The 24,266-nt window shown below is 61.1% G+C and overlaps 1 protein-coding gene across 4 annotated transcripts in view; it reads left to right on the top strand.

The window, feature by feature from the left end:
* The window catches only part of SEPTIN9 (septin 9), a 153,009-nt gene that overhangs the window by 90,229 nt on the left and 38,514 nt on the right, over positions 1-24,266 (top strand). The gene's annotated exons all lie outside the window — the stretch shown is intronic.

The following is a 24,266-nucleotide window of genomic DNA, read 5'->3' as shown; positions in this document are numbered from 1 at the left end:
ACCAGTGAGCCCGTCTGAGCTTGATGCTTTCGTGGGAGCCTCGTATGTTAAAAAGTTGTTTTTTTTTTTTTTTCTTCCACAGGCTTTTTTGAGTTTGGGGGTTTTTTCCTTCTCTGATTTTCTACCTTTTTTTTTTCCCCTCTAGAAAATCATCCTTTGAGCTATTTAAAAAATCCCTCAGATGGTTCAGAGGCAGCGGTGCGGGGGATGATGAGGGGCCAGCCCACCCCTGCGTTTGCCATCATCCGTCTATGCCTCTCCATGTCTGGCCCCGGCAGTGTCTGCAGAGGGGACGTGCACAGATGGCCAGGACGGGGCCCATGTCCTGGGGATGCTCCCGGTGACACACAGTGTGCAGTGCACTGTGACAACTGTCTGAGAAGCAGGAGGGCCATGCCCCCCGCCCCCGAGGAGGGAGTCCCCCAAACCTGCCATCAGAGGCTGCTTAGAGGCAGTGGGGAGACCCTGGTCTTGAAGGGGGCAGCGTGGTCCAGGCGAGGAAGGGCCCTCGAGTTTCTGGAATCCCGAGTCTGATACGGTGCAGGGAGCAGCTTTCACACTCATTTCACCCAGGAGCCACCCGAAAGAAGTTCACTTCGCACCACAAACCAGGACACACGTGTGTGGGTGTGTTTGTGTGGTGTGTATACAAATGAAATAGTCCTTCCGGGGAGCAAAAGCCTTGCTTTTCCTGCCCGCCTGCCGCTCGCTCTTGGATGCGCTCGGTGCGCCTTTGCTGGGACAGCGGGGCTTTTCTGATCTTCTAAAAACAGCTCGATTGAGAGACAGCTCACACAGCATTCAGCTCATCTGTTTAACGTGTACAAGCCAATGGTTTTTAGGGATTTACAGGGTTGTGGACGGTCACCACGTCCCATTTTAAACTGTTTTCACAGCCTCAAAAAGAATCTCTGTGCCTGTTAGCTGTCACCTCCCGTTCGTGCCCCCCTCCCCCTTGGCAGTGACCGTTTCTCTGCCTGTAGCTATGCCTGATGTGAACATTCCTTAGAAATGGTTTCGTCCACCCTGCGGTCGGCTGTGCTGGCACGGTGCTGTGAGCTTCCTCCTTGCTGCAGCCGGCATCAGGGCTGCCTCCCTTTTCCTAGCTGAGTAATATTCCGTTTATGGACGGAGCCCGTGGTTGTTTATCCATTTGTCTGTCAGCTGAGGGCCGTTATGAATGTATTCTTTTTTTTTTGTCTTTTTTGTCTTTTTGTTGTTGTTGTTGTTGTTGTTGCTATTTCTTGGGCCGCTCCCGCGGCATATGGAGGTTCCCAGGCTAGGGGTCCAATCGGAGCTGTAGCCACCAGCCTACGCCAGAGCCACAGCAACACGGGATCCGAGCCGCGTCTGCAACCTACACCACAGCTCACGGCAACGCCGGATCGTCAACCCACTGAGCAAGGGCAGGGACCGAACCCACAACCTCATGGTTCCTAGTCGGACTTGTTAACCACTGCGCCACGACGGGAACTCCTGAATGTATTCGTTTTAAACGTAAAACTCAGGAGCCACTTGTTTTCAGGCCCCGTTAATGCGTCAGGTCCCGCGCTTTGGGACGTGCTGACTTAGATCATGGGACAGACGCGGGCCAGGCTGGGGTGGGCTGGATGCTGTTAGGGGACTGAGCCGCCAGAGGTGTTTCGGCAGGACCCGATGAGATTTCCTGGGGATTATCGTGCCAGGAGTGTTTGTTTATTCAAGAAGGGTTGAGAGCTGACATGTGCCAGGCAGCGTTCTGTGCTGAGGGATTCTGTGTTCCTGGGGCTTATGTGTTGATGTAAGGAGGCAAAGGATGAGCAAAGCAAACAATAAAACATGAAGTGTGTCACGGGTTAAAGAGGGAAGTGAGGCAGGCAAGACGGCTTGGGAGTTACCAGTGGCCCCGGGAGGCTGTGCGTGTGATGAAGGCGGCCCTGGGTTCAAGGTCGGAGGGTGAGAGCAAGAAGCACAGGGCAGAGATTAAGGCAGGGGCACGCACCTGGGGCACAGAATTTAAGGGGAGGGCACCAAAGATGTAGGCATCAAGATAAATAGTATTTTCATGCAATCTTTTTCTTTTTCTTTTTTCCTTTTTTTTGGGGGGGGAGGCCCACACCCGTGGCACATGGATGTTCCTGGGCTAAGAATCAAATCGTGCCTACAGCTGCTGGCCACAGCCACGCCAGATCCCACACCCACTGAGCGAGGCCAGCGGTTGAACCCGCATCCTCACGGATCCTAGTCCGATTCATTCCCGCTGCGCCACAAAGAGAATGCCCCTCCTTTCTTTCTCTTTCTCTTTCTCTTTCTCTTTCTTTGAGATTTTTTGGCCGCACCCATGGCATGCAGAAGTTACTGGGCCAGGGAGCAAACCCGAGCCCCAGCGGTGACAACAGAGGATTCTTAACCCACTAAGCCATCAGGGAACTCCCCATGCAATGTTTTGAAAAATCAAACTTATGCAAAAAACATCCTTGCTGAACAAATATCCACATTTTCCGTAAAGATGGGCCAGGAACAGGCACAACTGTCCTCTCTCTTTGCCCTAATCCCGCCCTGCTGGATTTTGCTCATTATGAATTTTTTTGTTTTGCAAAAGTTTGTTTTCCAAAAAATATTGCCTTGAGGTGCTCCTGTCACAGCTCAGCAGGTTAAGAACCCGCCTAGTGTCCATGACGATGTGGGTATGACCCCTGGCCTCGCTCGCTCTCAGCCCCGAGCGAGTTGGGGTTTGAGGGGCTGAGGACTTGGAACCCGCAGAGCGAAGTCCCTCCCGGGATGACAATGGGAAGAGGGGTGGAGTGCAGGTGCCTCCTGGGGAGCCCCCGGGACGGGAAGGAGAACAGCATCCTCCTTTAGAAAAAGCTCAGTGGGGTGGGGACAGGAGGAGCAGTACAGTGGCCCTTCCCAGCTGTCATTTTGCTGCTGGACGCTTGGCATCTGTGCTGAGGCGCTGTCCCCGTATGTGGAGTGTGACAGGGAGAGGCCGGTCCCCTGCACACCCAGAGATCCAAAGGGAGCAGGGGGGTGGGAATAAAGGGGCCAGGGAGCTCCCGGGTACCTGCTGAGAAGCGGTGACCGTGACCATGGGTACGCGGGCAGGGGACAGGAGCTGAGCCAGCCCTGGGGGTGGGGGGAGGGCGCCTCCAGTCCTGAGTCCCTTGAAGCACGATTGAGCGCACTTGAGACTCTGGTCCGAGGCCGTCCTGCCCACCTGGCGTGACTTTGCAGCGCTCCTGGAATGGGGACCGCAGCCCAAGGGCGCACCTGCCAGCCGGGCACCCAGCCCTTCACCAGGACCAGGCGGGGCCCAACCTTGAGCCCCTCTGGCTGCATCTGCGTGCGCTCAGGGCCGCTGTCCCTGTCCTGGCCCCGGGGCTGCCTGGTGCCTGGGCTTCCCTGCCTGTCAAGAGAGGGTGGTCACAGTCCCCCCCCCCATCAACGTGTCCCTCCTGGGTCACTTTGGTGTGAACGGCGGGGACGGGAGCCTGACTGCCTGAGTTCGAATTCTGGCCCTGCCACTCTTGACCTGAGGCCGGGGGCTGGTCGCCTCTCGGTGCCTCAGTGTCCCGGGTATGGACCCGTTCCCTCCTTCTACGGGGAGGATGGGCAGAAGGGCCTGGAGCGCCGCGGCTACGCCCGGAAGGCTGATGCTTTGTTATCACAGTTATTACCAGTGTCGAGCTGTGCACACTGCGAGTGCTTAGTACCTGCTAGGGGTTCTTCTTACCCACTTCGGAGCGCCCTCCTGTGCCGCCCGCTCTCCAGGCGGACCGGCCCGCGATGATTTATTTGCTGGAGTAACTGGAAGAGAGAAGGGCCTGGAGCCTGAGCCCCGAGGAGTGGGGCGGGGCGGCGGAGGGGCCGTGGCCGTGGCCGCAGCACAGAGAGGAGGCAGGAAGGCCCTGGGGTAGGACGGAGCAGTGTCCCCCAAGGTCCTGGTGCGCTGGGGCAGAGGCGGCAGGGATCTGCCAACTCCACGTCATGAAATCAGAAAGGCCTTGACCCTCGGTGTGGAGCAAGATACGGGATCTTAGTCTACCTCCAGCGGGCAGAGAATTTTCCAGAGCCAGAAAACGGTGGATGTTTCTCTTGGAAGCTGGCAGGGAGCTCCTGATGACTTTCAACCAGATGGGGGGCGGGTGTGGTCAGTGGAAAATTATACCGACGCCATTTGTTGAATCCACAAATGTTTATTATCTTAAAAATAAAATACACACAGACATGAACACACATGTCCATCTGGGGCCTTTCTTCACTGTGCCCCGGGCTTTATTCCCCACCCGCAAATATCTGAGAGTTCCTGGCCCCGAATCCTCTTATCCTGAGGGTCGGGGTGGCCCCAGTGAGAGTGAGAGCCCCCTGCGCTGGGTCAGGTGCTGGCCGTGAAGCCTGGAGCAGGGGGTGCGGTGGGTCTGCCCCCTGCGGTTTAGCCAGATGGCTCTGTCCTGTGTGAGTAGAGGGCCAGTGCGGGTGGGCGCTCGGGGGCACGGGTCCCCAGGAACACATTTCAGGTGACCTCCCACCCCTGGCACGCGGCAGGCCGGGCTGCTGTTTGCTCCTCACGCCCGGTCCCCTGCTGGAGGAGGTGGCATCCACGATCACACGCGTTGGAGCCCCTGGCTCACGGGTCGGGCTGTCCCCAGGGCACGTGGGAGTGGGTGGGCTTGCCCAGGGGCGGACATAGGTGGTGATGGAGCAGCCCTGCTCCACTGGGAGTCCCGCTGCAGGGCAGCCTCTCGTGGGTCCAGGGCTGGCCCTGCCCTGCTGACGGCAGGGGTACGGGGCGGCCCTGCCCGCTTGGGCCTGCTGACCAGCTGGCCTCCGGCACTGCCCACTCTGCCCCACTGAGGTCTCCAGATGCCCTGCCCAAAGCTCCCTCCTTCTCGGGGCTCCCCGAGCTGGCAGACTGCAGGTTCGGTTCTGGGTGGCCTCAGCTCAGCTGGGCCCTGGCCATCATTAGAGATCCATGGTCCTGCTTTCTGGGCTGCGCTGTGGGACAGGCCGCGTGGGGCATGGGGACTGAGACGAGGCCCTTGTGGCTGGGGGGTTAGAACCAGAAAGTTGACCAAGGAAACCACGGCGGGGTCATGGGGAAGGCTGGCTGTCACCTCCGAGGGAGCTAGGGGGTGGCCAGCCCCTCCCTGCCTCTGAGGCCCCCAGTGGCCTAGTTAGTGGGGGAGGTAACACCTGTAGTCGCTGATGTCACTGGTGACCCCAGGGCATGCCTGATTCCTGATGCGACCCCTGTGACCCCTGCCCTTCTGCCCTACACAGTCCAGCAGCCCAGCCCAGGAGGAGACTCTATTTTCACCCCCAGGATGGCCCCTCCTCCTTAGTTCCGGTCTAACGGGCAGGCCTTCCTGAGGCCCGGGGCTCCCTGCCAGCTCACCTGCTGACTAATGCCCAGCTGGTGCCTGATAGGAAGAGCAGGCTCCGTGAGGACCCAGGGCTCAGGTTACAGAGGGTTGAGGCACCTCCTGAAACAGGGCCCTGCAGCCGCCGCCTCCACCATCTGCTTGGATTTCAGGCACCGCCGCCCCAAGTCCCTGCGAGGTGAGTTGGGGCTGGGTGCCCCAGGACCTGGGCGCTGTGGTTTTCCGGAGTGGGGCGTGGCTGGGGAGGCTGCGATGGGGGGAGGAGGAGCTAGGCTGGCGGGGGAGGGACAGCCCCACTTCTTCCTGTGGTGGGCGTGGGGGTGGTGGCTGGCCACTCCCGCCTCTTTCTCTTTCGGGAGGGTGGCTGCAGGACGGCCACGGGGATGAGCTGGTGCAGGGACGGGACCACAAATCCCTGTCCCAGCTCTGCGGGGAGGGGGTGGTTTATTTAGTGGCTCAGCAAGCGGGCTTTCTGTTCAGGAGAGAGGGCCTGGGTCAGCGAGTTGGAAACCGCCGATTTCCTTGGTATTTAATTTAGCAGCAAGTTTGCCTCCGCCCAAGTCCTCGCGCCTTACCCGTGCTTGTTCCGGGCAGGTGGTTGTGCTCTGCTCTCTGCGGGTGGCAGGGTCCCCTGGCCCCCGTGTTGAATGGACGCCCCACCTGAGCCCTTGAGCCCGGCCAGACCCCAGGCTCTGGGGCGGGTGATACTGTTTGGACCCAGAAGGTCCGAGAACGTTGAGAGGTGCAGCCACCCAGATGAGGCTTGGTGGGGCTGAGGCCCCTTCCCGTGGCGTGGCCCGTGGGGCCTTGCGTGGGCCCTCTGTGCGGGCCCTTCCTTCCTCCTGCCTGTCCCGGCTCCTCCCTTGGCACCCCTCCCTCGCCCCCGGGCTGACCAGACGCTGCGGGCATCTTCCCTTCCGGAGGGGACTCGGCACCGGGGGAGTCTCCAGTCCAGATCCCCGCGGGGGCACCTGGGGAAATCCTTGTCTCAGGCTGAGTACTTGATGATAACGAGCCCACCAGGGTCAGGCTAGCTTCTGGACACTCATCCCACTTTCCAGGTGAGGACGTCGAGGCACTGGGAGCTCCCGTCAGTTGCCTGAGGCCCCACAGTTGGTGGCAGTTTGTATGTGAACTGTGTGTGTGGCGCTCGCCTGCACTGCGCCCAGGGCTGGGGCCCGGGGCCCGTGCTGCATCCCTGCCCCGGAGCTTAGGCTGGAATGGGGGGGAGCCCAAGGTGCCGTGGAAAGATGAGACGGAAGAAAGGTCCAGTTGGGAAGGAGTGGCTCGGTGTTTCTCCTCTTCTCCCAGCCGCTCAGCTGCCCTGGTGTTTGGAACAAGATGATGCTGGTCTGGGATGAGTGGGAACAGATTGGAAGGCCTGTTTCTTCCCCATCACAGCCCAGCCCAGCCCAGCTCAGCCCGCCCAGCCCAGCCCAGCCCACACAGCCCACACAGCCCACCCAGCCCAGCCCAGCCCAGCCCACACAGCCCACCCAGCCCACCCAGCCCAGCCCCTCCCCAGCCCAGCCCAGCCCAGCCCAGCCCATCCCAACCCTCTCCAGTCCTCCCCAGCCCAGCCCAGCCTGTCTATCTCATCTCCCTCCCCTATTCTGTCTCCCTAGACCAGCTGGGAGGACCAGCAGTTGGGAGAACCTGCAGGAGATGCTCTGGCCGGGCCCAGGCGGGGCTGGGGGGTCGGGGTGCCTTCTTGGTTGGGAAGGGGCTGAAGTAAGCCCTCCCTGTTTGTGGTCTCCTGGATGGCAGAGGAAGAGGGGGAGACCCTGGGCCGTGGCCCCTGCCTGCGGGGTTTGCTCCCTGGCCCTGGAGCCGGTGTCCGCGGGCCCCAGAGCCTGCTGTCCTTGTGCAGAGCATCTGCAGGCTCGCCCCAGGCTCTCCATCTCTCTCTGGAGCTTGGAGTGGTTCCTCCATCTGCCCGATTGTGCGGAGCCAGGCGCTGTGATGGGCAGGCGAGGGATGGTTGGACATGGGCTTCTCTCCCTGGGGGCTTCCTCTCCCTCGGCGCACGAGGGTACAGGTCGGACGTAGGTGAGCCTTCCTCCCGGGGTTGGCTGGGCTCTTGCTGGCCTTTACCTTGGTCAGCCCAGGCCTTGCCTGCACTTGCTGGATGCCAAGGGCCCCCGGACATCAGAGAGAGCCAGGTGGAGAAGAGTCGGGAACATGGCATCTTCACGCTTGTCGGCACTGCCTCGGGGCCAGGCAGAGCGGCCAGGACAGTAGTGGCCACCAAGTGGCTTTCTGGAAGGTCAACCCATCAGCACGGTGCTGGGGACGGGGAGGGACACTTCTGTCCCCAGTTCCCCTCGTTTCTGGTCTGGACCTCGAGAACAGGCCCCCAGATTTTGCCTGGACTCCGGAGTTGGGGCAGTTGGAGTGAGAGCAGGGGCCTGGAGGGGTCAGAGGACCTTGGAAGGCCGTCCCCCACCCATGCAGCCCTTCCTTCCCCAGGACTGCATGGGGCTGGTCCCAGAGAGCCAGGCTCCTGGCTGCGTGGACCACGGGGGAAGCTGATCTACGTGTGGGACGAGACCCCTCGGCAGAGGGCACCCTTAGCATCTCTCAGGCCGGGTTCTGCCCTCCGGGGCTGTGTTTCCAGATCACAACTCCGGCACCTGAGTCTGAATACAGCTTCCTGGGCCTAGACCCAGCCCTTTGGGACCAGGGCCTGTGGAGGAGGCGGGGGTGGGGGGCACCTTTGCAAAGAAAGTTACAAACGTTCGGACATAGCTCTCAGCACCCCTCCCCTGCGCCTTCTCGGGCTTCTCCTCTGGGAGCTGGGTCAGGACTCAGCTCCAGGGCGGACCCGGAGGGACCCGTGGCCTCTGAGGTCCTGAGATGGGAAACTGTGTGCTGATTGCTCAAGAGCCACCGGTGACCCCCACTGCAGCCCACCCCCGAAAACGGGGTTCTCGATGCAGCGTTTGTGACATGTGACTGTGTTGTACAGTCTGCCCAGGGGACTTTAGAGACGTGGCCCCAGGCCGTGTCCTCAGGGGGCGGGGGCAGCTGGCTGGATTGTTGCCTGGCAGCCCCCGTGGTGCCCCCCTGCCCCCGGATCACGGCTCTGTGTGGAGGAACCCTCCCAACGCCACGGCCCCCGCAGTGTCACGTTTCCAGGGAGCCAGCTGTCACATTTGGCCTCGCTTCTTTGTTTTTGAACAGGAATGAAAGGAGAGAGTGAGTAAGAAAGCGTGGGGGGGGGCTGCGAAGGGGAAGGTCAGAGAGAGGGGAGGAAAGATCTGGAAAGTCCAACCATGTGCTTGCAGAGCAGGTGCCAGCTAGGAGGGTGGCGGCCGGGCCCAGGCCCCGCCTGCGACCGGGAGGGGACCGTTGTGCAGGGGACTTGCCCGATGAGCTGGAAGGGAGGCCTGGGAGCCTGCCCTTGGCTCAAGCTCTGCTGCTCTGAGAGCTGCGCAGATTTGCTTCCATTTTAGGGGCGCTGCGGGGAGGCTGTCTTCCCTTCCCGCCTTTATTAATATTTCATTAATCACGGTCAGTGCTTACTGCCGACTTACACGCTCCACTGCTGGCTTGGAAGCAGCTCTCTGCCCTGTGGGACGTTTCTGCACAGCCCTGGGAACAGTTCTGTGGCTCTTTGTGGAGAAGGGACCGGGATGCAGAGAGGCTGAAATACTTGCCCCTGGCCACACAGCTGGAAGTAGCCCATCCAGCTTTGAATTTGAATCCAAGGCTGTTGCACTCCGGAGCCTCAGCTGGTTTGTAATGAGATGCATGGTTTGTGTGCCCCGGAGGCTCCTCTGTGTCCTGGCAGCCCCAGGGCCGTGTCCCCACGGGGCCAGGAGAGGTGGGGCTGCAGCCATTGTCTCATTCTGGGCTGGGCGGGCAGCCACCCTGGGGACACCGCCTCATGCCCCCTCCTGGATCTCTGGAGCCCACAGCTGCGGGTCAAGGGCTCCCGGCTGCAGGCGGGAGCGGGCCCCTCAGCCGCAGACTCTGGGAGTCTGGGCTGCGAAACGCGAGGCTTCCGGAGACCTCTGGCCCGGCTTCCTGTGCAGCTGGGTCCTGCTGCGCGCTGAGTCCCCAGCGGAGCCCGACCTTCCACAGCCGGTCCGGCTTCCCAGGCCCGGGTCACGTGGTGCAGGTCAGCGCTGCTCTGGGGGGATGGCAGGACGCCAGGGACAGGCCGGGGTGGGAGTGGGGGTGTCACACTTCCTGGGAATGGAGGACACTCACTGGGGACAACGTGTCCACTTTGCGTGCTGGCCGTCCCCAGGCGGTCAGGCGGCCTCCAGCTGCCCGCAGGCCCACCCACCCGTCCATCCACCGGCCCAGCCCCCTCCGCATCCAGCCGCGCGGGTGCTCAGGGTCCCGAATTTGCTGGGTTAGCCCAGCCCCTGGCCACGTGATCTGGACCGAGCCAGGCCTCATCTGGGAAGGAGGAGGTGTGACTGAGGGGGGGGTGTTCCTGCTGAGATGAGAAGTGAAGGGCTCTGTTCACCCAGGCGGGCGTGGCACCGAACGGGAAATCTGGACGGGGGGAGGGGGGGACCAAGGGTAGTGGGGAGGGGAGGCTCCAGAGTCGCCTCCTGTGGCCCACCCCTCCCTCCGGGAGCTGCGCCGGGCGCCTCCCACCCCCCCAGCCCAGCCCAGCCATTTCCTCCTGAGTCCACGCCCCAGGCCTCCTGCTCAGGAAACAGCACCCCATCCGCCACCGCTTGTCTTGGGGAGCATCGCCTCGCAAACAGACCCGAATTTGAGTGCTCCTTGCCCTCTGCTCCCCACAAGCTGCCCCTGCAGCCCACCTCCCCCAGGGGCCCACCAGGCCCCGGCCTTCCCCAGAAGCACCCACACCGGTAATGTGTGTGAGGGGCGCCCCCTGGAGGTGTGTGGTGCTGGGCATGGTGACTTTCTGAATGGGAGTCACTCTCGGGCTGCAACTTCCCAGGGGGTGCCTCCTGGACCTGGGGGTGCCTCCTACTCCCTGCTTGCGGGTTGCAGCCCCCTGGCCTGGCTGCTCCAGAGGACACAGGTGCGTCCCCACCGAGGGCCGTCCCGGATTCTGTCCTCGCCGCCTCCTTTGGGTCCCTGCCCGTAGGGGATCCCAAGGTTTTGATCTCTGACCTGTTCACACAGAATGTGAGCTCCATGAGGGTGCGGGACAGTGGCTGTGTCCCCAGGGCCTGGTACCTCCGGGTGCCCAGTTCATGCCTGCCGAGCACTGACGGAGCACTAGAGCACAGACCGGTGGATTCCATCCAGCTGGAACAATCCGGGGAGACTTCCTGGAAGCAGTGGCATTTGGTGGGCCTCGGAAAGTGGGGGAGATTGGTGCGGATGCAGAGCCAAGGGGCATTGTCATAACTCAGCGGACAGCCTTGAGCGCCGACGGCTGCCAAGAAAACGGCTTGCCGGCCGGGGGAGGGCTGTGCCGGCACCTGCGCAGTTACTGGATGCCTGAGCTGCCCGTGCTCTGTCGGTACAGGGGCTGCGGGATGATTGGATCACGGGGGTGCAGGCAGATCAGGCTCAGAGGGGACCTCAGAAAAGGCCACGGCGTCTCCATGTGGACTGGCTGCTCTAGGCGCAGGGCACCCAGGTAATGTCCGCCCTCCCAGAGGGCCAGGAAGGCCGGGATGTGCATTTCAGTTTTCTGTCATCAGAAAAGGGTGGCCCCGAAGGGGACAGGTTTGGGACCGTCTCCTCCTGGAGGAGGAAGGGTTGAGGATGGCTGGTGTGGAGCAGGAGCCAGGAGTCAACGGCTGGAGACAGGCGCTGGCGACGGAGGCGCTCTAAGTGTGAAGGGCGGGAGGTAGTGACTGGGAGCTGATGGGACTCAGGTCCAGGGAGTGGAGGGGCCACACAGCGGGTGGGGGCAGACCAGGGAAGGGGCTGCTTCTGGTACCTGCTCTGTGCTGCCATTTCAGGGCTCGACTCCAGCGTCGGGGGTGGTCTTGGTGTGCGGGCTGCTGGTGGTGCCGGGACCACTTGCCTGTGAGCTAACACGAGTACCCCTTACCCCTCCGTCCCTCAGTTCTGCAGGGGGAGAGAGACAGGCTCAGACGTCACAGCGCCTGCCCAGGGCTGGCTACGCTGGTGATTGTCCCGCGCAGTGCGGATGGAGGGTCTGAACGCTGCCGCCGACCTACCCTCCTTCCCACTGTGGCTCATAGCTGGTATGTACCTTGCAGGGGGCCTGGCCCATCGGGGTGGTCCCAGGCCAGCCTTGAGCCGTGAGGGGCACTGCCCGGGCCGGGACCGTCTTTCTCAACTGGCACGTAGGGGTACCGTCCCAGGTCAGCCTCCTTTTGTGGCCAAGGAGGAAGGACAGTGGCTTTTTCCTGGAGGCAGGAGCTGGCCCAAGTTAGGCGCTGCCTTCCAGGGCCGCGTGCCCCCAGCCCCGCTCCTCGCCCCCCAGCCTCAGTCTGTCCGGGCGCTGCACCCCGTCTCCCGCTCCAAGCCTCCCTGATCAGTAGGGGGCAGTGGAGGCTTCAAGTCCTTCGAGAGGACTGGGCACAGCAGAGTTTCTGCAAATCTGTCCCCGGAGAGTCTCTCCCATCACCCCCCCCCCCCAGCTTCCCTCCCTGCTAACTTTTCCCCCCCGGGGTTGTCATGCGGGGCGGGGCTGGAGGGCCCCCACCAGGCTGTGGACAAGGCAGAGCTGTGTTGACACAAACTCCGGTTGAACCTACATCCTCCCTGCAGCCCAGCGGGAAGTGACCTCGTGGCAGACCCACCACGCGGGGTGCGGGACCCAGCTCTGCACGTGGAGAAGAGGGGTCCTGGCCCCGCGGAGCTGCCCGGGGAAGACCCAGCCCGTGCCTGGAGGACAGCTCCATGCCGCCCACTTCACAAGGTGATGCAGTGGGAGGTGACGGGACGGCTGAGAAGCTGAGACGCTTGTCTTCCTGGTTGAAAAACAATTTTATTGTGATTTTTAAAATGATACCTACTTAGGACAACAAATTTTTTAATTAGGAAACTGAAGAAAACGGTCAATAATGATTGCATCCTACAAAAAAAAAAAGCATCCTACAGAAATAAGCACTGTTCACATTTTGGTGTTTTCTTCCGAATTTTTTCCTACATTATATAGTTAATGCAAATGATTTTTTTTTTCTCAAATAAAAATGATCTGACAGGAGTTCCATGGGGTTATCTGGGAGGTGGTGTGAGCCAGAGTGTGGCCACCGTGCCAGCCTCCAGCCCTGGGCCTCGGACCTTCCTGGCAGCACGATCTCGGCCAAGGTGCTCTGTTCTTGTCTGTAAACTGGGCTGAGAGAGACGCCCACGCAGGAGGCTGTGAGAAACAAGCTCGCGCATAGGTGCAAAGGGCCTGGGGCGGGCCTGGCGTCCCCCCCACCATCGCCAGCCTGGCAAACGGTGCTTCTTCATGTTCTGTCTCCCCCACCCGCTGTTCCCCTCCTCCATGGTCAGGCTCTCATCCATTTGTTCGTTCATTCGCCGTCGAGGCTTCCTCTGTGCCAGGCCTGGAGTGGAGGACAGAGCCCTGCTCCCTGGCCTCGGAGTAGACTGCGAGGACCTTAGAGACGGGTCCCCTGGGCTGTCCCACCCCCCCCTCAAGGGGGGACCCTGGTGGGCTAGCCGGGGAAGGGGGCTGGCTCTGGAGGGAGCCCGCGCTGTCCCTTCTCGCTGTGCGAGCTGGGGCACGTTGCTTAGACCCTCTGTGCTTTCCGAATCTGTTGAAGAAGGAGCTGCGTAGGGAGGCTCGGAGGAGGGGTCGTGAGGCCTTGGGGGCTGCCTGTGGGGCTCTGGGACCGGGGACTGCACTTGCAGAGCACCCCCCGCCTGAGCTCTGGTCGTCGCTGCCATTCTGAGCCTATTCTTGGACCTCAGGGTACTGACGACCAGAGGTGGGCTGCTGGAAGCTGTCGAGAGGGGGCTCCGCGGCTGCAGGAACGGTTTCTGACTTGGGAGCCACGGCCCAGAGCGCCCTGTTCTCACAAGGGAGGCTGGCTTCCCTGGAGGCCCCTCTTCCAGAAGCTTCCATCCTCCTTGGTGAGAGCGGAGAGCCACGGGGGCTGGTGGAGGGGGGGCGGGGGGGGGGCGTCTGGACCACCCTTGATGGGAGCCTGGTCCTCGCTCTGATGTGCAGGGCTTTCCTCCTTCACTGCTCTGCCCGCCGTGCTCTCGCGGCTCTAACAGGAGGCTCTGGCTTTGAGGAACAGAAACCCCAACCCAAAACGGCCTGAGCCCCAAAGGGGATTTATTGTTGTCCAGAATGAGAAGTCTGGGGCCTGGGCAGCTCAAGGATGCTGTGGGGGACCCTGGGTTCAGCCATCATCGGGTGTGGCTTTGTTGCCAGCTGGTCCCCGTGGTCCCAGCTTCGCTGACACAGCTGCCCTCGGAGGAAGGAGACCCCTTTCCCGTGGGCTTATGTATAAGCCAGGAATCCTTTCCTCCAAGCCCCTCAGTGCCCGCCCTCGGGCACGGGTCACCCGGCAGCTGTGTCTCCCAGCCCCTGACCCTCGGCTGAGCCCCAGCCTCATGGCTCCCGCCCCGAAGCGCGAGGTGTTTCTGGGCATCGCAGGGAGGAGAGTGAACCCCTGAACCAAACGGGGGTTGGCTGGGAAAGGTGGGGCTGGAGGAGGGAGGAGCCGCGTGTCTGCCGGGCCCACCCTCCCTCGGCAGAGGCCCCCTGGCTCAGCCGATGTCCAAGTAGACACGAGCCGACCCGGCCGGCCCCCGGCAGAGCGTGCCGGCAGCCACCCCGCGTCCATGAGCCAGGCCGCATCTGCCGTCCAGGCTGAAATGGGGGCCCCGCCCGTCTGCTCCGGAAGCAGCAGCTGCAGCCCACGGCACTGGCCGGCTAGCTTTCTGTGGGGAGAGGGTTGGCTCCGGATGGAGCCTGACCTCTGAGTGGAATCTGCTGTTCCAGGGACAGGCTGTGCGATGCTGAGACGCTGGGACAAATCTATGGGGGGGTGGGGGCTGGGCTGCCCCTCTGCACCTCCTTCCCTGTGGGTTGGCTGGGGAGGGCATCCTGCTCCTTCCTGGCCCCCACCCTGCCCTCCCTGGGCCCTTTGTGTGCCTGTGGGCTTCCTTCCCACCCTCTCCCTCCTCCGTGCAGGCCCGTATGGTACCAATTACGGCCTTCCGCCCCCTGCTCAGCCGATGGCGGGAGCTGAGCTCGTGTGCGGCCTCCCCAGCCAGCGGGGTGGGGGTTCCCCAGCACAGAGCCCTCATCCTCTGGATATAAAAGCCGGGTCGTGTGTGTGTGTGTGTGTGCACGCGCGCGTGTGTGTTTGGTGCAGGAGAAGTACTTAGCTGCAGCCGTTCTCTGTGTGTCCGAGTTTCTTAGGTTCCCACTTGTTTCAGGCCCAGGCCTGGTGTTTGCAGGCCGAGCTCCCCGGGCTGCCTCTCTCCAGCCTGCTTTCTAGAAACACTGCCCTAGGACAGGGCTGTGGCAAGACCGGTTTGGGGTCTCGGCTCCAGCCCCTGTGTGACCTGGCTGGGGGCCCTGAGCTTCACCTGCCCAGGCCACCCTCACCCTGTCCCCTGGGCGGGAGCGTCGCTGGGGGGAGGGGCAGAAGAGGACAGCAGACAGCGACGGGGATTGGTGTGGCGGGCAGGGGTGGCCAGGCCCCATCGGCCTTCGGGCAGCCCACACTGGCAGCACCTGAAGATGACCCCTCGTTCCATCGAGCTCCAGGCCGAGGCTTCCCTGGGTGTCCCCCCACCCCCAGCCCTGCTGTGCTGTGAAGCAGAGACTCATCGGGAGGGGGAGTGGAAGGCGTGGGTTTGACGACGCTGTGGTCCAGCCTTCGGCATCCGGGCCTCCTGCAGCCTGGGGCCTGCGGCCTGAGATGCCGGATTCGGGAGGTCGGTGGATCACGGGGAGCCTGGCTGGGCTCCAGCTACGGCCACCGACAGCAGCGGGACAGAGGACAGGGGGCAGAGGACCAGCGACGTGTGCCCTCCATTCTGCGGGGCCTCAGCCTGCCAGGGCTGGACAGAATACCTGATGGCCGTGACAGCAGTGGTGACGTCCCCACCCTGTAACCAGGGCTTCCCAGGGAACGTGCACAGTCCCAGGGCTTGTTACCCAGAGTAAGAACCTCGTCGAATCCTCCCGATGGTCCTGTGAAGTCGATTCACAGATGGAGAGCCCAGGGCACCGACAGCATGACCCACCCAAGGCCGCAGCTGTCGGGTGTGGCAAGGGAAGGTGCGATTTCAGGAAGCCTGACTCCAGAGCCCCTCAACTTCCTGAGACCTCTGGTTTAGCTCCTTCTTGTCTCTGAGGCCCAGAGAGGGCTGGTGACTCGGCCAGGGTCACATAGCAGGCGAGTGGCAGAGGTGATGAAGCTGCCTCTCCCAGGCCCTGGTGCTACAGCCTTTCCTTGAGCCAGGGCCTGTTTGGAGGCGGAATGGCCCACCCACCCTTGGGGTGGGGGCCGGAGGTGCCCACTGTCTCTGGTCTGCATGACCCCCTCGCCCATGTTGTTCCAGAAAGACGTGAATGCCGGCTGGGGCGGCTGGGGCGATGGCCGCCCTCGGCCAAGGAGCTGTTACAGCTCTGTGGGTGCCTTTGCATCTCACAGCTTTCCACGGAGGTGGTCAGGGTGTCGTGCGTGTGCATGTGCGCCCCCAAGAACAGCACTGATTCGCCAGCCGGGCTGCGGGGGTCTGAGCCCCGGCTTTGTGCAGTTGGTGAGAACCTGACCGCCCGGGGCTTCCTGTCTGCGCTGTCTGCCCCAGGCGGGGCACAGGCTGGGAAAGTGTTAATGTGCCGAAAAGCACGTTCACGACAGAGCCCTTGTGCTCTTGGCCTCGGCCATGTGTGCTGCCACACGTGCGGGCTCGGGGAAGGGCGGCGGCCTCTGCTGTCCATCCTTGGCGGCTGCGCTGGGTGGCCATGAAGTCCCCCCGGCCCTGCAGGACGTTGGCGGGCCTGAAAGAGTTAACGGTGGGTCCCGCGTCCCTGGCTCCTTCTCCAGATTTCCCAGGGAAAGGGCGGGAACCTCGGGCCTCCTCTCAGAGGAAGGGGTGGGCCGGGGGCGCCTCCAGGGGCGCCTCCGTCCCGCATATTCAGCTCCTCCAACTTCTGCAGACCAGCTGTTCCAGAAGGCGGAGGGAGGGTTTTCAACAGGCAAAGAGGGCGGCGTGAATGTGGGATTCATCACTGGGATCTGGCAACGCCAAGGGCCTCCCTTTCTCCCCCGAGATGGGGTGGGGGCAGGGTCCACCCCCAGTCGGAGGCCTGGGGCCGGAGCCAGGGGTGGGGGAGGCAAGGCCAGAGCCCTTCCCTCCCGCCACACTGGGCCCCGGGGCTCCCCTCCCCCTGAGAACTGCCGTCTGGAATCACTTGCCGGCTCTCCTCTGCATCCCCCCCCCACCCTGCCCCTGCTGGGGAGGATGGCCTGGGCCCTTGGCCCCTGCCACCTACGGCCTCCTGTTTGGCTGCCCAGGCCTCTCTCCATGGAGGCCGCTTCCCGGCAGCCAGGCCGGGTCCTGGGAGCCACTGAAGGCGGCCGATGTCCCCTGAAGGGAGGGCTGACTGTCCCGGCCTTGGGAGGGCACTAGGGACAAGGCCAGGGGGCCACCTTGTGGGACACAGCATCAAAACCATCCTGGAGCCTTTCTTGGGGTGGGGGAGGTGCCACTGGGTCCTGGAAGCTTTGGGGCCGGTGAGCTGTTCTCTGTGGGTGCAGGAGGCGGTGTGTCCAGAAACGATTCGTTCAATCCCCTGGCCCCAATCCCTCAGGTTAAGGAGGAGGACATGAGAGGCCCAGAGAGGCCGAGAGGCTTCCCCAAGGCCACACAGCCCAGCCAGACCCAGGACACCCCTTTCTGTGCCAGCCGCACAGCCTAGATTTGGGTAACTCAGCCTAACTTAAATTAGGGACTCTGGTTGTTGGGCACGAGCGAGGACCCCTGATGCAGCAGTGGTGACAAGGCGACATCCCTGGGAGAGAAGCGAGGCCTGTGGTTTGAGTCGGGAACGTAGCGCTCCAGTTCCCGGGAGCAGAGTGCTGACCCCTCAGCCCACATCCCCCACCCCACACCCCTAGGACCTCTCTGCGCGAAGCCGAAATGACCTGGGATGGGGGATCCTAAGTTTCGCTCACTGGACATGAGGCTGCATTAATGTGGGGGAAAGGGCTCTCTCCTTGGTGGGGGGGGCTTCCAATGAGGGAGGGGGCCACAGATGGGCCAGCTACCACCAGCGCTGTGGCCCTGGCCAGTCATCCTTCTGGGGGCGCCAAGTCCCTCCTCGGGAGAGCCCGGGTGAACCCCAGCCTTGTCCTGGGAGAACCACAGGTCGGGAGCCGAGGACGGAGCTTCTGGGGAGGACCTCGGGCTGGCCGGTCCCTTTCAGGGGCATTATCCTATTTCACAGATGCACGCGACTCGGTCCCACCACCAAGTGGTGGAGTCAGGATTTGAACCCAAGCAGGCAGCCTCCTGGGCCTGCGGTCCTACCCCGCGTCCCCCTTCAGGACCTGGGTTAGTGGGGTCGGCATTAGTCGTTAGTCATTGTTCGGAGGCCCGTGTCCCAGAAGGCGTGACTGCGTTCGGTCACCAGGCTAAGGGGAAGCACGGTTGCTGATCAGCGGGCCTGAAATTAGGGAGCTTATCCTGGATAATCTAGAAAGCTTATTCTGGATGATCTAGAAAGCTTATCCTGGATGATCTAGAAAGCTTATTCTGGATGATCTAGAAAGCTTATCCTGGATGATCTAGAAAGCTTATTCTGGATGATCCGCACCAGTCCGGCGTCATCACCAGGGGCCTCCGAAGCGAGGAGGGAGGCAGGCGAGTCTCCATCCGTGACCGGGTGTGAGAAAGCCTCCACAGGCCACTGCCGGCTTTGGGGATGCCGGGAGGGCCGGGGCCGGGGAGCGTGGCGGCTCTGGATGCTGGCATAGGCAGGAAAACAGATTCTCCCCAGAGCCTCCAGAAGGCCGAGCCTCTGATGTTAGCTCCGCGAACCCGTGTCAGACTTCTGACTTCCAGAACCGTGAGATGACAGATGTGTGTTGTTTTAAGGTCCTGAGTTTGTGGTAAATTGTTACAGCAGCCGCGGGAAGGAATACCATTGGGAAGCAGGGATCCTCTACTGGCGGGATTCCCTTTGTACCCCCGCCCTGGAAGATTCTGGACTCCTCTAGAAGCTCCCAGCCCTAGGTTCACAGGAGGCTCCTCCAGGCCGGGCTGGAAAGATAGCAATTGATTCCCTTTTCCACAAACGAAGGTGAGGGTGAGGGCCGGCGCACCTGCCTCCTTTTTGTGGCTTTTTTTCCCCCTTCAATCTAGAATTCTGTAGCTGAAAGGGACTCCGGGGTTCACAGGCTTGATTTGCAGCTGAGGAGACCGAGGCCTAGACAAGTGCGCCTGCATGGCCAGGGCATGCCTGGTAGTGGTGGAAGGTCAGGAGGTGTGGACTTCAGGGGAGCAAAGTGGATTGTCCGGGTGGGAGTGGAAAGCTGGAGGAGCAGCTGCTGCAGCATCTTCTCAGCACCCCTGCCTTGCAGCCCGGGAGCCCCGGAGACCAGAGGACACCCCAGCTTGGGGGCCACGGCCTGAGCTGAGTGGTGTGGAAGTGCCAGTGTCCTGCCTCCTCTGCAGACCAGGGCCCTGCAGGTGCCTCCAGGCTGCCTGGAGCTCCCAGACGCCTTGGGGTGGGTGGCTTGCAACCCCTACCTTCCCTGACAGCATCCGAGGCCAGTGGCTTGTAAGAGTTCGGCTCCTGCAGCAGTTCCCCAGTGGCCTAGCAGTTAAGGATCTGGCGTTGACAAGGGTTTGATCCCTGGCCCAGGAACTTCTGTAGTTCGTGGCACGGCAATAAAATAAAATAAGATTTAAAAAAATAAAAAGTAGATAAAATAAACTATGCTCCTGTCTGTCGCCGCGAAGCAGTCATTTTCCGAGCCAGTAGGGGCAGGTGAGCAAATCCCTGCCCCCTGAGTGCTGTGATTACCTGACCTGGGCTCTGGAGAAACAGCCCGGATGACACTTGGTGACAGTCTGGCAGCCTCCTCACTCTCCCTCTGCAGCTCACAGCTCTCCTGGCGTCCTGCACGTCTTCAGGGTCAGGGATCAAACCTATACCACAGCAGTGACAATGCTGGATCCTTAACCTGCTGAGCCACCAGGGAACTCCTATTCCTTTTTTTAAAAAAATGGGCTTGTAAGAGAGGTTTCCCAGATCTTTTGGCTCCACCATTAAGGGTCATTTTTCATTTTTTCCTCTCCTTTGGCTGTGGTTGCCTGCAGCAGCTTAGCATGAGATCAAGTTCCCCGACCTGGGATTGAACGCAGGCCATAGCAGAGAAAGCGCCAAATCCTAACCACTAGACCGCCAGGGAACTCCCCCACCATTAAGGTTTTGAAAGCACAGAGACGTGCACCTCGGTGGTAATCCACACTTTTCATGTCCATCACCAGTTTCTGCTTAGTCTTCTCTGCCCTGACGCCTGGCTGGCTGCTGCTGCCTTCCCCTCCCCCACAAGCCCACGCAAGTACCGAGAGGCAGGGAGCCAGCGCTGCAGAGCGTCTGCTTGGGGGCCAGGCTCAGCGCCCGGCGGTACATACGTCATCTCTTTCCTTCCCATTCTCCTTGAATTCTGGAGAGGGAAGAGCCCCCGCCCCCTTTCGACAGATGAGAAAAATCCCTTCCAAGAGATTCAGAAATGTACCCAGGTCACTCAACTGACAAGCAGGGAGTCAGATTTGAACTCCCATTCTTCTGCCCTCAGAGCCTGAGTTTTCTGGATGAGATGGAACGTTGGCTGGCTTGGCCCGCAGGCCCTGGGTGGTTGGTAAATGGGAGCGCTGGCCCCTGGGCGGGGAGGGTCTGTGGCACGGCGCCCCCCTCCCCGCCAAGAGTAAGCGGCCGGAAGCAATATTCTAGCTGCTTTACAACCTTGAGTTTCCTGAGCTCCCGGTCCTGGGAGGAGTGAAAGGAAGAGAGGAAGGAGCTGGGCTGGGCTCTTTGGGCCCAGTTCCCAATTAAACAAGCCTCTTACTTTCCCATGGGTGGCGGGGTCCTTGCTGGAGGGAGGAGGGTTTCAGGCACCCCCATTGAAAGTGGGTGTGGGGCTGACCCAGCCTCCTCTCAGATGCCCGAAGCAGCCTCAGGAGCTCCCGGCCCTCACGCCTCCGCCCCAGCGGGCTAAACAAGGCTTCTTGGCTTGGGGTGTTTTCTGCCAGGTCATGAGAACAGGCCCAGAGCTGCCTGCTGCCCTTGGTTAGAAGCTTCCCGCGGTTTGGAAAGCACTTTGACACGGTTTAGTGCAAACCTGTCCTCCCCAAAACCCTGCAGGGGGGGCAGGACGTTGAGCCACCTCCTCACGAGCCACCAGGGAGCAAGCGGGTCTGTTGCCCTTGGTTGCAGGTGGGTCTCAGGAGGCTCGGGATGGTGATGGCTTGTCTCAGGGCCACCCCACCAGTTAGCCACGGACAGGCTGATGGCTCTGCCTCCCGAGCAGGCAGTCTCAGCCAACTCCTGGGCGTCTCTGTCGAGCCGGAGCGTCGGGCGTCGGCCAGCCTGCTCCCTTCCTCTCACCAGCCGTGACGCGCACCCTGCATCCCAGCTGATCTATTTGTCTTCCGAGTATCTACCTTAGAGCCTTGCTGCAGGCCTGTGTTTCTCGCAGGAACACATGCGTCGTAGCTCTGGCCTGTGCGTTGGCGCTGCTGCTGCCCAGTGTCCAGCCGGCAGGGGTACCGGAACTTTCTAGTCTTCCCGTGATGGACGTTTGTATTGCACTCAGGTTTTTTTTGCCTTACGAGCAGTGTCGCCCTGGCCTTTGCTGTGTCCCCTAGTAACTTAGGAATTTGGACTTAAAACATCATGCCGAGACCTGTGGCTGCCCCCGGTGGGTCACCCTCTCTGTGGGACTCCGGCTCTCCGCTCCCGCCCCACCCTAACTTGTGTCCAGAGCGTGGTCTGATGCTGGAATGGTCTGAGGTCTGGCCGAGAGCCAGAGCAGAGAGCTGAGGGGCTGCAAAGTCAAAACCAGTGTTTCCCAAACTCTGCCCTCTGTGGGGCTCCTAATAGGCCTTGGAGAGGCAGAGGAGTTCCGCAGTCCAGTAAGTTTGGGAAATAAAGTTGAAGACTTCGAACTTAAAAAAAAAACCCTCACATTGTCGAATTTAATACAAAAATATATTGACATGTGTCCGTAAATACACAAAAGGAGGACCGTACGGGGTAGCGGCCGCCAAATCGATTTAACTGCAGACGCCTTTGGGGACGGGACTGTGCTGCAGGGCCGGTCGTCCTGCTTTAATGGACTTTGAGAAACGGGGGTCTCACATGCTGCCTGTGGCTGGAGAAGGTGCCGGGCTGAAGGCGTTTGTTTCGGGGGGAAGGTGTTGGGGAGGGGAAACTTTCTCTACCCTCTTAGGTTCAGTCTTGGGGGGTCCGCAAACTAAAGAGCCCCAGTGGCGAGAGAAAAGACGGAGTGAATCACATGCTTAAGGGCGTTCACAGAGAAATGTGACTCAGCGGTGTGTAAGAATTGGGGGCCCAGATGCCTCTTTAGTGTGGGTGGAGGGAGAGTCCCCGACCCCGTTCTAGATGTTCTGCTCTCCTCCCAGGCCCACCCAGGCGGTGGGCTCTGGGGAGACCCTCAATAAAAAGGCCAAGCCTGGGAGTTCCCATCGTGGCTCAGAGGTAAGGAACCCGACTGGTATCTATGAGGATGAGGGTTCGATCCCTGGCCTCACTCAGTGGCTTAAGGATCCAGTGTTGCTGTGAGCTGTGGATCTGGCATTGCTATGGCTGTGGAGCAGCTGCAGCTCCCAGTGTACCCTAGCGGGGGGACTTCCATATGCTGCAGGCGTGGCCCTAAAAAGCAAACAACAACAACAACAAAGAAGAAACAAACAAACAAACAAAAATGGCCCAGAGCTCTGCTGAGGGCATGGTTGACCCTCTTACCCCCCACCCCCGCCCCGTGTGTCTCTGGAGCACACCCAGCTCTCAGATGATACCCGAGAGCTCGCCAGATCTCAGGGGCGTGTGTGTGCCCGTCCTTCCTAACCCGTAGTTCTACACCCAGGCCCCCACTGGAGGCCCCTGAGAAATGTTTAAACATCACCACCTCCTAGATTAGTTCCATCGGAATCGCTAGGGTGGGGCCCGGGCACCCGAATTTCCTAGAAGCGCCCCTTAGAATGGTAATGGGCCACCAGAATTGAGAACCTCTTTGCAGGAGCCAAGCCAACACCCCCTTTTCCGCGGACCCCCTCCTCGCTCACAGCCGCCCACACTCCGAGTCAGAGCCTTAGTCCTCCCTCAGAGTACCAAAGCTTTTATTGTTTGACCCAAAATTTACCGTCTTAGCTGTTAAGCTTCTGTTTGGGGCATTATTTCAGCGAAGGATGAGGTCGGGAGCTTGGCACCTAATGCCGACCTGGAGCGCCCCCACCTGGCGGCCCTCGCGCCTGACACCCGGAGAGCCCTCCCCTGGGCGACACCGCTCATGGGGCCAGACACACGTCAAGGGTCTGGTTGTGTTGCTGCTGGTGCTGAGGATTCTGGGAGGAGGATGGGGGTCAGTGGGCTTGGACGCGTGCCCAGGGCTACCGCTCAGCTACATGGTGTCCCACGTGCAGAATAACACAGTTGGCTGCAGATGAGTTAAGATGTCATCAAATACTTTCTGACACATTGTTGATTTAATGAGAGCTTCGCCAGAGGAAAAAGAAATGTGTATTGAAGGTGCCTGCAAGGGGAAGATGCCACCTGACAGTGGGGGCGGGGGGAGTTCTTCTTAGAAAGGAGGAAATGGGGCTTTCCTGCCACTGAGTCCCACAAATATTTATCAGGGCTGCTTCCTAGGCGACCGGGAGGGGGTGAGTAAGTCAGCCAGGCAAGTGCACCAGGTCAGGGTGTGAGGCGGGAAGCACAACATGGGGGTGGTGGTCACATCTGATGGAGGGACATCTGGAGGGCCTCCTGGAGGAAGTGACTTTTTTTTTTTTTTTTTGCTTTTTAGGGCCACACCTGCAGCATATGGACATTCCTAGGCTAGGGGTTGAATCGAAGCTGTAACTGCCAGCCTACACCACAACCACAGTGGCGCAGGATCTGAGCCGCGTCTCCGAGCAAGTTCAGGGATTGAACCTGCATCTATCCTCACGGACACTAGTTGGGTTCGCTACCGCTGAACCACGACGGGAACGCCGAGGCAGTGACTTTTTAACAGGAAGGTTTAGATGGGGTTTGGGAGACTGCGGGGCCTGGATGAAGACCTAGGGTCCTAAGAACACTGAACGCGGTAGAGAAGTGCTGCGGGAGGCGGTCAGGACCAGAGGCGGCCCTGGGGTCACGGCTGAAGCTGGTGGGGGGGGGGTGAGGCCAGCCGCTCCATTCCCCGAAGAGACTGAGACGGGGCCTCCGTGTGCTCGGAACCCCTGCCCTGGGGGACGAGGAGACAGAGTGGCTGGGGACGTGCCCTCCTGGGAGGGGTGGTTAACGCAGGTCTCAGGCCGCCCCCGAGGTCACTCCAGTGGGGGGACTGGAGGTTGACCAGGAGAACCTTTCCAGGAGGTTGGTTTTAGCAGTGCAATGGTCCGAAGCCAGACGGCAAAGGTGAAGAAGTGAGTGGGTGCTGGGGAGAGAGAAGCCGCAGTGTAGACCAACTGTGAGGAGGTCAGGTTGAATGTTCAGAGAGGAAGCGAGTCTGGGCCAGAGGAAGGGGAGGCAGCCTCGGTTTTGAGCTGAGGGCAGCCGACCGTTCTCCCTGGTTGAGTTGAAAAGAAACCGGAAGAAAGCAAGCTCTCAACCCAGTGTGACAGCAACGAGCACGGCTCTGCTGCTGCAGTCGCTGTGGGGGCAGGGCCCCTCCGTCCCCCTGCATGTTGGGTCTTCACGCCAGGGCTTTGGGGGCCCCCCAGGGACAGTGGGGGCTTGTGAGAGCGCCAGCACCTTTCTGAGGCCCACCTGCCTCT

Source organism: Phacochoerus africanus, chromosome 14 (genome assembly GCF_016906955.1).
Source record: "Phacochoerus africanus isolate WHEZ1 chromosome 14, ROS_Pafr_v1, whole genome shotgun sequence".
NCBI lineage: Eukaryota > Metazoa > Chordata > Mammalia > Artiodactyla > Suidae > Phacochoerus > Phacochoerus africanus.
This window is presented reverse-complemented; position numbering and strand designations above follow the sequence as displayed.